The sequence below is a fragment of the Solanum pennellii genome, chromosome 4 (assembly GCF_001406875.1).
Source record: "Solanum pennellii chromosome 4, SPENNV200".
Classification (NCBI taxonomy): domain Eukaryota; kingdom Viridiplantae; phylum Streptophyta; class Magnoliopsida; order Solanales; family Solanaceae; genus Solanum; species Solanum pennellii.
This window is the reverse complement of record NC_028640.1, coordinates 18177564-18190327: the sequence shown is the minus strand read 5'-3', so window position 1 is coordinate 18190327 and position 12764 is coordinate 18177564. Positions and strand designations below refer to the sequence as shown.

General features: G+C 38.0%; 1 long non-coding RNA gene across 1 annotated transcript; it reads left to right on the top strand.

Annotated features, from left to right (window-relative positions):
* Positions 1 to 4389: 4389 nt before the first annotated feature.
* LOC114076791 lies at positions 4390 to 7740 on the top strand. The gene is made up of 2 exons (XR_003577832.1): positions 4390 to 4673; positions 7497 to 7740. It is a non-coding gene; the product is annotated as an uncharacterized LOC114076791 (long non-coding RNA).
* The last annotated feature ends 5024 nt before the right edge of the window (positions 7741 to 12764 follow it).

Sequence of the window (12764 nt, the reverse complement as noted above, 5' to 3'; positions counted from 1 at the left end):
GGTGGTGGTGGTCTAGGCATGGGAATTACCTTTATAGGGACTTCTGCATCTTTTCCAGTTCTATCTTCTACTTCACCACTATCCTCTACCACCTTATCATTATCCTTTCTCACGTTTTCCTCATAAGACGGCATAAGTGGGTCAATGCTTTGCTTACCAACCCGAGTAGTGATTTCCATATAGTGTGAATCATTTTTCGAATTTTGGACAGTGTTGCTAGGAAGAGTGCTCGATTGCCGTGTGTTCACAGTCGTAGATAATTGGGCCATTTGCAACTCGATCTGCTTAATCGATATTCCATGTGTATCGACTTTTAGCCCAATACCCGCTAAATCACTCCTTAATTTAATGAGCTCATCACTAGCATCGAACCTCCTCATCATTTTGTCCAACATATCCTCAACTCGCGCCATACTATCTCCACCATCCCTAGGAGTAACTTCATGATTTTGAGGAGGGACATAGGGCCCATTCCTATCATTTCTTTTACCGTAGTTACTTATATTGAAGTTGTTGTCGCGGTTGTAGTTTCCATCTCGGACATAATGACCCTCACGATTATAGTTACCATAGATCCAACCTTGGTTCCCTTGACCTTGGTGCCAATTATCCTGATTTGAGCCTTGGGCACTCGGTTGAAAACTCCCCGTTAGCTCATTTACTACATAGGAATCCTCCGCATAATAGGATTCATCATTAGGTGGTGGTGGTTTAGACAAGTAGTTAACTGCATTTATCTTTTCTGCACCCCCAGTGATATGTTTTAATACCAACCCAAGCTCAATTCTCATCTGTGCCATCTCTTCACGGATCTCATCTGTGGCTGGGTTGTGAGTGGATTGCACTGCGAAGGTGTTTCTCCTTGTATCTGACTTCCTAGTACTCCAAGCTTTATTGTTCCGGGAGATTTTCTCTAACTTTTCAGCAATCTCAGCATAAGGACACTCCCCATAAGAACCACCCGCTATAGTGTCCACCGCTTTATTATTATCATCCTGTCCCCAATAGAAGTATTCCTTCAATGACTCATCATCTATGCGGTGATTGGGTACGCTTCTAAAAAACGAGGTGAATCTATCCCAAGAACTACAAACTGACTATCCTGGTAGTGCCACAAAGTTGTTCACTCTGTCTTTGTGGTTGACCTTCTTGGAGACCCGGTAGTAGCGTGCTAAGAAAACGTCCCTTAGTTGGTTGTAAGTGAAAAATGAGTTTTAAGGGAGCTCAGTGAATCAAATAATAGCCTCTCTCGTCAGTGAGAGAGGAAACACTCTTAGCCCTATTACATCCAAGTCCAAGTCAGGCCTCCCTACATAGCTTTTACACACTGCCCTAACCTTAGTTATATGGGCATGTGGATCATCAGAAGGTAGCCCTGAAAATAAACCTTTGGCAGTGAGCATCTGCATCAGGCTACTAGTTACCACAAAGGTGTGGCCTGGTGGTAGAGGGGGCAAGACAAGTGGCCCATCGGAGTCTGCTATATTGTCATAGCCTCTGTAGTATTCTTGGGGCCGTGGAGCGGGATTTTGTCCCCTCTGTTGGTGTTCACCCGGAGCATCGGGTAACAAGTGACCATGAACATCAACCGGTGCTGGGATGTTCTGGTTTGGATCATCATAATTAATTCCCAAGTTGTGATTCATGTTGCGTAGTGTACGCTCTAATTCGTGATCATAGGGAAACAAGGGTTCTCTTCCTCTCCGTGTATTTGGCATACAAGGATGATGATTCTGTAAAAATCAAAAAAATAAAACACAGTAAAATCAAGAAAATATCGACTAAACTATTGTAATAAGTTTAAGTTAATCTAAAAGCTACTTTCCCCAGCAGCGGCACCAAAATTTGATACGCTCAAACTTACTTCTCAAATAAGAAGTAAAACGGTCGTGTCAAGTAAATAACCCAACTAATGAGGTTGGGATCGTTCCCACGAAGAAAATCATTTAGACTTAACTTCAATCTATTATTACTATTGTTCAGTCAATTACTTCCTTGGAAAGAAAAAATAATAAAAAGGGGGGGTTTTCTATTTCTAAATAAATGAAAATAACTAGCGAAATTAAAGGAGACAACTAACAACTTCAAATGTTGGAGTTTAATCAATTAATAGAAGTAACTAGGGTTTACATGTTGCCCACAGGTTCATAACTTGATAATTCTAACTATAACAATTCTTTCCTACTATCTTGCATGCAAAGTGATAAGTTATGTATTTCTATATCCTTGGTCCGGCATCTAGAAAATTTCACTCCCCACCTTGGTCTGGCTACGTGTGTTGCTATACTAACCCTTATCTTTTCCTCACATTAAGCATCGTATTCGATATTTGACTAAGTTATTACCTCGTACCAATCAATACTAGCCTATTAGATAGTATACACTAAATCTATGATGATAATTCTTTTCCTATTATCTACCTCCTTTGTCCGGCAAATAGCATTAAGGCGAGTTCTAAAGTTGGCCTTCCGTTAAAAAGACTTCTAAGCGAAAGAATTATCAATACATGCAAGACACTATTCTAGAATTGTTATTTTAGGTAGGTTTTACCTCATTATTCGCCTATGGTTCCCACAACCCTAGTTATGGAGTTTAGTTACCCATAGTCATAATCACAAAATTCAAATATGTAATATAAGAATTCATGCACTTACTTCAATGAGAAAGAATAAAATCCAAAAGTTCACTTGATTAATCAGCAAAAGTCACCAACAATCAATTACAAGAGTCTAAATATATTCAAGAGTCGAACAAAGAGTCTAAAAAAAATCAAGAGCCTAACAAAGAGTCTAACCTCAAAAACAAGGTTTTTCCAACTATTTATAAAAAATAAAAACCTAATTAAATAAGGACTGTATTTGCTGGAAATCTGTCAAAATGCGGTTGGATCGACGGACCTCGCGATGGATCGTCGTGGTCACGACGGACCGTCATGGACTGTGTCGTCCCATACTTGTGCAATTTCTTCTGCTGCTCTCTTCATTACCCTTGACGGCAGGTATGACGAATCGTCACAGGCACAATAGTCCGTCGAGGGTCCCCGTTCCAAAACACTTGAACTCTTGGAATTTGGATACTGGGACTACTTCTCTGATCTTCATGACGAACCAGCAGGACGGACCGTCATGGCTACGACGGTCCATCACTCACTACGTAACCTCACACTTGGTCAGAATTCCCCATCTTCCTTCAGCAACTGCACTATGATGCCACCTACGGACCGTCACGGGCACAACGAACCGTCCCATGCTCTGTAGGTGGTAGTTTTCTTTATTTCTTGCTCAAAAACCTCCGCATTCATCTTTTAGATAGATTTCCTACAAATAAAGAGAAACTTATATAAAAATTAGTACAAAAGGCTTTTGGACACGCTAAACTTAAGGAAAAAGCATTAAAAATACCGTGAAACCACGGTATATCAATACACCAAAGGAAAAGAAACCTTGTAGGAAGTGTGGGAAACTGCATGTAGGAGAGTGTATGATGGTCTCTAATGCTTGTTACAGTTATGAAAAACTGGGTCACATGATGAAGATTTGTCCGGATATGAGAGGTGGAGAAAAAGGTAAGGAGAAAGTTCAGCCGAATGATCCTAGTGAAGAGGCTCCAAGGAGTCAACTATTCTTCGCACTCATGTCTAGGGGTGTAGGGGAAGACACCTCTGGTGATGTCTCGTGTGCGTAGCCTAAATTAGTTTTTCATGTGTATAGTTTTATGAACTAGTATGAAGTTAATATGTTGGAGTCATCATGTTGGTTGCTGATTTATGTGACTTATGTGTTTATTTATATTGTATGCTTTGATGAGACTAGTTTAGGAAAGAGTTCCTTAGTCTATTAGTGCGAAGCTGCTAGTAGGTTTCAAGGATGTGCGCCAACCTGCTAATATATGAACCAGATATTCACCAATAAAAAGCATTGAATTGCTTGGATATGCATATGTTTTGTAGATGACTGGCATTGTGCTAGATAATTAGAAGTATCATTCGGGGACGAATGTTCCTAAGGGGGGGGGGGATAATGTAACCACCCTAAAATGACTGCTAAGTAATGACGTATGTATCTAGAATGCCTAAGATTAGACCGGGTTCACACGGATTGATGCGCGTAGGACCAGACCTCTGAACCTATGCAACAACCAACCCAACCAAACCCTAAAAATTAATTAATTAATTAATATGATTAAGGGGAAATTCGGGTATGGGTTGACCGAATTTGACCCTTATGCGAACTTAAGCTTTAACCTGGTTTGAACCTGGATGGAAGCAACGAATTAAATTAACTAATTGGTGTTTAGTTATTTAGTTAAATTAATTAATATTTAAATTTTTGATTTAAGTAAAGGAAAATCAGATTTATAATAAAATTAATAAATAATGAGGAGTCCTAGTTTGACTAAGTCTCCACCTAACTCTTCTAATCCTAATTCACTCATTCTCACATCTCTCTATCTACTCTCACCCTCACTTGCACGATCAGTCTTCAACAAAAGAAAAAGAACAAAACAAAAAATAAAGTTCATCAAGAACTTGAATGCTAAAACTCAAAAGCAAAGATATTCTAAAAACGAAAACAAAAAGGGGTTCCTCGACGGTTTGTGCTTGAAGTTTCGGTGGCGAGGCATGGTTTTGTGGGAAATTTGCAGCATTAAAACAAGTGTTGAAAGACATTAAGGTATGGGTTTTCTTCCCTCTTGGTCCCTTTCCCAAGTGACCCCTAAGGTTGAGACTATTTACAATAAAAAAACTAAGGTTGTCCACATTGCATGCCCTTTTCATTAGATCCTTTAAAAGATTCAAGTATGCGTTGGTATGACTTCTGGTAGATGATTTTAGGGCTGGTTGTGATTACACATTTGAATGTGCATTCAGAGTTATGTAGAAATGAAAGAGGTTTTCTGAAAATGTGAAGTTTGTCAACTTGTTTGTGCATGTGTGTGCTGTAAATTAGCCACAGTTTGAAGCTTGATATTAACATGTTAAAATGTTATGAATTATGTGTGTGCGAATATCTTTAAAACTTGATGTTCATATAAGTTCAAAGTTGCTGAATTTAATGATAACTCTTGACTGAAAGTAACCTTGAAGATGCACCTAAAGATCTCCCTAAAAACTACTCGAAATGTCTTAATGTTTAATGTGAAAGAGGGTGAGAAAATTGACTGCAAAAAGGTGATAAAATTTCCAAAAGTACCATGAGAACTCCCCAAAAGATGCACTAGATGCTACACAAAAATTTTCCTCAATCTATCATTTAAAAGTTGAGAAAATAGACTGCAAAAAGGGTGAACAAATTTCCAGCATTCTGAATTTTTTTTCGGCCAAGCTTAGTGTAAAAAAAATTGTTTTAATTTTTTTTAAAAAATGTATAAGGTCAGTGGGAATTGAAACCAAGACCTCACCATATACAAGTAGAAAAAAAATTAAATAATAAAATGAGGTGAGGGGGATTTGAAATGGGTTAAAGATCAAGTGAAAAGTTAGGAGATAAATGAAAGAAAATGAAGTGAGGCGTGTGGGGTTCGAACCCACAACCTCTTGGATGGGTGAAGGAGAGAGTTGAAAAATAAAATAAAGAAATAATTAAATTAGGTATGTGTGAATCGAACCCACAACCTCTCGGCTGAATGAAGAGAATAAAGGAGAAAAATAAAATGGGGCTGTGGGGGTTTGATCCCACACCCTCTTAGTCTAAGTTGAAGAAATCAAGCAAAGAGAGAAAAAGAAAAGAATGTGGGTGGGGATTCGATCTTGGGTACCCCAGGCCGAAATGTTTAAGAGAAGAATCAAGAAAAGAAAGAAAGAAAGTGTAGGTGTGGGGAATGGATTTCTGGTTCCCTAGCCATGAAGTTTATGACAATGAAAATCACAAAAAAAATTTAACTAAGTGTTATACAAGGGATTTGAAATAGGGTTCCCTTTCCTAATTCCTTATTGACACATAAGTCTTACGTGATTAAATAATTAACGCATGCTTTGTATAGGAATCAAAATTGATACTTTGACATACTTACAAGATGCATAATTCTTGTACCACATAATCTTGGGTAAGTATGAATCACTTAGACGAATTACGAATGAAGCCACATGGCTTGTATGTATGGATCCATAATCCAGCAGACATTTAAAAGTAAGTGAACCTAAAATGTTATGTAATAAATGATGTGATCCCTAAAAGGTTAAGTAAGAGTGTGGAACACACTAAAAGGCCAAGTGCATTGACATATGATGAAATGAACAGTCACGTAAAAAGGGGTGAGTAATTATGAAGGGCAAGTGTGCTAAGACTAATGAATGTGGTGACAACATGATAAGAGGCTAATGTGAAATATGAGAGCAATCACAAATTAGCCTAATGTTGCCAAAACGTACTCACCTATGAGAGTGTAAGGTTAATGAAGAGACCAGTCTCTATGAACACTCTAATGAAAGTATTAAAGTTAATATATACTTAATACTAATGATGAGATGAGAAATCATCAGCTATGATGTCCTCATGCTGGAAGCGAACTTCTATGATGTATGAGATGAATGTAATGAAACTTTATACTGAGAACCGATAGGCTAGCTATGATTTGCGATTATTTCTTTTGGGAAGGCAGAGGTTCGTGTAATTCTCATGAGGTGAGACTGTCTTCCAGACGGGTATGGGTCTCTTTATATCTCCTAGTCTTTGAACCTATGCAGCCAACATAGGGATCTAGCAGGGTTCAATTCCCTATATACGCTAGCATGTTTTGGTTTTACTTTGGCCGATGATTCCACCTCTTTTCGGTGTGGGGTAGACATAGGATTTCATGGAGCTCACATGATATATGTTGTTTAAAGTTAAAGATACCAAAGAAAGAATGAGGCTAGCCTCATGTCATGCATGTATACAATGAAATGAACGATATAGAAGGTGTTTGGGTAGGATAATCAAGAGGTGAACTAGACTTATGTAATGACACTAGGTCATTCTTAGTCATTGCACAGTGAACCCAATAAGAGTCTTAAACTACATCCTAGGTATAGTTGGTGCTTACACTAGCCTATGAATGAAATGAAATGAAGTACGTATGAATGATGAAGCAGACTCTGTGTTTGCTAAAGAAGACTCCCTAGTTGAGGTCCCAAATGTTGAGCCCTTTATGTTTTCTAAAGAAGGCTCCCTAGTTGAGGTGTCATATGTTGAGCACTCATTTTGGGAAGTTCTAATGTTAAGTCCTTGATTCCAAGGTCTCATGGCATATGAACGAATGAAATGAAATATGATATAAGCTATATGCAATATGTTATGTGATATATGCAATATGTTAGGTGACGTGTGAAATATGATATTCTTACTCTCATGGCATGACTTCCCTAATCCAATTTTGGCAAGTCCATTATCTTGAATTTCCATAACTCATATAGTTAGGAGAGAGCTATTCTAAATCATACATGTCCATGATGTGTGCTTTCATATACCTATACTTAGTAAAAGTGTGTACTAATTCCATATATTATCTACTTTTAGGTGCAGATGCAGCTGTACGTTAGAGATTACGAGTTGACGCAGAAGTTACCCGAACGTGGAGCTTTTATTCGGATATGGTAGGCCCTCATGCTTTTGAGGATGCTTACTGATTTATTATAGCGTAGACGTAGGCATGAGCTAGTGGCGTATGTTCCACTAGCATTTCTTTCGTATTTACTTTCAGACGTTATATTGGTGCCATTTTGGCAACTCTATATTTATGACTATATCTTTCATTTGATTATCTTAAATTCGACGGTTTTCGTTAATGCTTATGAGTTTAAGTAGATAGTATTATGCGAGATCAATGTTTTACAATATAAAGTTTAAGTAAAAAAAATTTCAAATTTTCCGCTAAAATTAACCTAGATAGAGTAACAACGACGTATGTAGGTTTGTCTGTGACCTCTGAGAGTATCAACGACGCTGATCTCGTCTGGGGTGTAGATTTCGGTCGTGACACATGAGTTGGGTAGTTCTTATTGTGCACCTAGAGTTGCCTAGAGGCATAAGATATCACCTTACCATGTTGCATGAGGACACAATCCAAACCTACCCGAGAAGCGTCAGAATATACTACAAAACCCTTGGTACCCTCTGGTAAGGTCAACACCGGAGGAGAGGTCAACTTATTTTTCCAGTCTTGGTAGATTATTTCACTAGCCTCCGACCACTCATACTTAACCTTCTTTTGGGTTAATGTTTTCAAAGGAGATGCAATAGAGTCTAACCCCTCGACAAACCTTCTATAGTACCCTTCTAGACCCAAGAAACTTCTTATGTCGGTGGGAGTTAGAGGTCTAGGCAAATTTCTAATTGCTTTCGTCTTCTTGGATCAACCTCTATATCCTCACATGATATAATATGGCCTGGGAAATCAACCAATCTCAAAAAAAAATTCACACTTACTATACATAGAAAAAAGTTGATGTTCCTTGAGGACTTGCAATACAACCCTCAAATAGCCCATATGCTAATAATCACTCTTAGAATACACCAAGATATCATCAATGAAGACAATCACAAAGGAATCACGGTACTATCGCAACACCTTATTCATTAAGTCCATGAAAGACGCCGAGGCATTTGTCAACCAAAATGACATGAATAGGAACTCATAGTGACCATACCTAGTTCGAAAAGCTGTTTTGGTAATTTCTTCACCCCTTACCCTAAGTTGGTGATATACCGGCCTCAAAGAAATCCTAGTAAAGTAGCTTGCCCCTTGGTGTTGATCAAACGAATCATCAATGCTAGGGAGAGGATACTTATTATTTATAGTGACCTTATTTAGTTGGCGGTAATCAATGCATATTACAAGGGAACCATCAATCTCTTTCACAAATAACACCAGAGCGAACCACGGAGGAACACTAGGTTGTATGAAGCTCTTATGTAGTAAATCCTTAAGTGAAAGCTTTAGTTCCTTTAATTTTTCCGAGGCCATCTGGTTAGGAGGAACTGATATTTGTCTTGTATTTGGGAATAAATTAGTACCGAAGTCTATTTCCCGTCCGGGAGGAAATTTGGGTAAGTCATTGAGAAAGACTTCTGAAAATTCCTCACTACGGGGACCGACTCTAAAGGAGGAGCTTCGGACTTAAGAACCTTGACCCTCACAACAAGAAAGAGACATCCCTTAGAAATAATTTTATGGACCTTTAGACAAAAAATGGTACAGCCTCTAGGAATTAAGTTTCCCCCCTTCCATTCTATGATAGGTTTATTTGGGAATTTGAACTTAATTATCCTTGTTCTACAATCTATAGAAGCAAAACAAGCATACAACCGATTCATCCCAAAATGACATCGAAATCAATAACACAAAGTTCTACCAAATCAATCCAAGTCATTCTATTAGTCAACATTATAGGATAATTCCTATAGACTATTTTAGTAATAACCGAGTCATCCACCGGGGATATAACCGAAAAAGGTTTACTTAGAACATCGGGTAACACGTCAAACCTCATAGCTACTAAGGGAGTTACAAAAGATAAAGTGGCAGCGGTATATAATAAAGCATAAACGTTATTGGAATGCACTTGCAACATACCGGTGAAAACATCGGGTGAATTCTCTTGATCACCCCTAGAGCGAAGAGCATAGATGGGATTCTACTTTGGAGGTTCCAAATTTGGTGCACTAGCTTGTGCTTGAGTATTTTCCCTTCTTTGAGCTTATATCATAGGGAAATATCTCTTCATGTGACCACTCTTACCACAATTATAGCAATTGCCCGTGCCAATTTGACATTTGCCTTCATGATTTCTACCACATTTAGCACAAGTAAAACTCTCCACATAAGTACCATTACCTCTCCCCTCTTAAGACTTTGGTGTAGAACTTTTTTCTTTCTTGAAACTTGGAGTGTTTAAAGGGCCTTGGTTGGAAAACTTCCTCTTGAACCTTGGTTTATCTTGCACTTCAAATCTAGTCTTGAAAGAATTTCTATCTTCAACTCTTGTTTTGTTCAACTCCTTACCAACTTGCTTATGCTTTTGTTCATCAATTTATTCGACATAAACCATAAGACGAGATGTCCATAGTAGGAATCGACATAGCTGAACTACACACATTAATAACAAGGTCGGATACCCCCATAAAAAAATTCTTCATCTTGGCCCTGGAATCCGCCACTATGGTGGGAGCATACTTGGAGAATTGAGTGAACTGAAGGCTATACTCTTTCACACTCATATTCCCTTGGCGAAGATTTATGAATTCTTTAATCTTTATCTTCCCTAGTTCCAAAGTCAAGAACCTATCAAGAAAAGCCATCCTGAAATCCCCCCAAGTAAATCGGTCTTCTCTAACCGATCTCTCATCCGTCCATTGTTCGTACTAAACTTGTGTTACATCTTTTAGTTGATAGGCGGCTAGTTTCACAATTTCTTGAGAAGTGACACCCATTACATCCACTACTTTGAATACTTCATCGATGAACCCTTGTGGGTCTTCTTCAACCTTGGATCTAAAGAAAGTAGGAGGATTGATCCTTGTGAAATACTATATACTTGATGCGGCGGTACTAGCATTGGGTTCACTTGCACCCTAGTATCCGTAGCAAGATGAGTAGCCATCACTTGAGTCAAACTATGAATGGCCACTTATCTTCAGATTAGAAATAACACTTTCTTCAATAGGAACTTTTGTGTTTTGAGGAGCTTGAGAAGGAACGGCGTCATTTGTGTTCTCTTCTTCGGCCCTTCGAACGTTGTTCCTTCTTGTATTAATCGCCTATTGACACACACGGAAATTTCCATGACTTATAATAGATCCTTATTTGTTGAGTAATTATGGTTTTAGACCTATATAACTATAAATAACTTGTTTGAGAAGTATTGGAGCAATAGGATTAAAGAAAAGCCTTAACATCCGGAAACTAGCAAAATTTAACTAGTTGACGCCCCTATGTTTGGTGAAGATTTTGGAGGGTCATATTGAGTCCAAAACTTGAAAAAATGATTTTAATAGGTATATTGTAGTATATAGTGTCAAAAAATTCAGTCACAACACCCCAAGGACCACCGGAAGGGTCCTCGGGGAGGACCCGAACTTGGGTGAGCAAGCTTCCAAGGTAGCTGCGTGCAGGTTGGTTTCTGATGGCCGTTGCGTGACGCGCAGCCATCACGTGGAGATATGGAGTTAGACTCGCAATGCGGGGATGACACGGACCCTACTTCCCGAACTCAAAATTTAAAAATAAATTGGGGAATTATCCCCGCAACGCGCACCTACATCCCATATATCGTAACAGTAGTATTTTGGGTGTTTTGACTTCACAAATAAACCCATTTAAGTGAGGGGTCTTTTGGGTAATTTAATGGGCGACTATATAAGTATTAGGGTTATCTTTTGGTCCATTCTAACACAAAAATCAAGTCCCACAAGTTGAAATAAAAAATCACTCTCTCTCCCAAATTCTCTCTTCCTCCAAAACTCCATTGCAGACCAATAGAGCTCCAAGAAGAAGATCAAGCCTTCAAGTTTTTCAACCAAATTTAGTGCTCTCTCATCAATAAGGTATGGTTTCTTTCACACTTGGGATTTATTTCCCCAAGAGTTCCTTCAAAAGATGATTTCTAAATCCCCAAAACAAGGGTTATTCTCCTCACATGGGTCTTCTTTCTAAAACAAAATTGTGATAAAATAATGATTAATTAATGTTGTTTTAAGTATGAATTTATGTTCAATTGATGAATTCCTATGAGTTTTCCCTTGACCCATGTCTTTCCCCTAAGTCCCTAATTTCATGGATTGATTAAGGTGAATTGTTGAGGGTGATGAACATGTCCCTTGTTTACTTTGATTTTATTTATGTTAATACTTCATGAATCGCCCCATTTTCATATGTTGGTTTTGAATTCTTGGGTGATGAAGGGTAAAGTCCCATGAAGGGCAATGAGGTATGTTCTTGATTCTCCTTTGATCTAAATAATGCAAGGTGAAATTAACTTATGTGATAGTGATTATATAGCTAATTGTGTTGTTATGTTGGTCTTAAGAATCCCTCATCCCTAACCCTAGATTTGTAAATTGGCTATGAATTATGTAATTATGTTATGATATGATTATTATATGATTTAATGTGGTTTCTCATGATTATGATAATGCATCTAAAGTGAAAGGATAGTTCTCACTTGTGATCACCTATGAGCTTTTATGATAAGAGGTTTACTTAAGGGTCTAGAAGAGACTAATGTTGTCACACCCGGATTCTGGAATCCGAACTCAACCGGCGTCGTTAACCTCTTTGAGGTCGCAGACAAGCCTCTTCGTAGCTTTTATCACAATCATATAGTTAAATTTGTGGAAAATTTAAGACTTTTAAAACATAGTGAAGTATACATATACTTCATATGATTATTATATAGAATAACATTCAAACGAGATCAAACTAAACAACCATCTATAATAGATTAAACAATTCAAATGAAAGAATCAATATATCGTAATAGTTTGCCAAACGGCCTTAATACAAAGCTTTGAATAAAATGTCTAAAATGAAACTCTAGGGCAAACATCCACTAGATATGTCTAAAGTGCTAATCAAGAATGATAGATGTAGCATCCTCGAACTCAAGAGGACCTACCAAAGTTTAGAGATCGCTAGTCCACACAGCTTCAATGAGTCCTCAATCTTCTCTATGACATGCGCCTATAAAATATTAATAGTATAGGGTAAGTACACACTTTTACTAAGTATGGGTATATGCACATATACACGTAAGGAATATGCATGATCAAAGAAAGCTCGTTCTACAA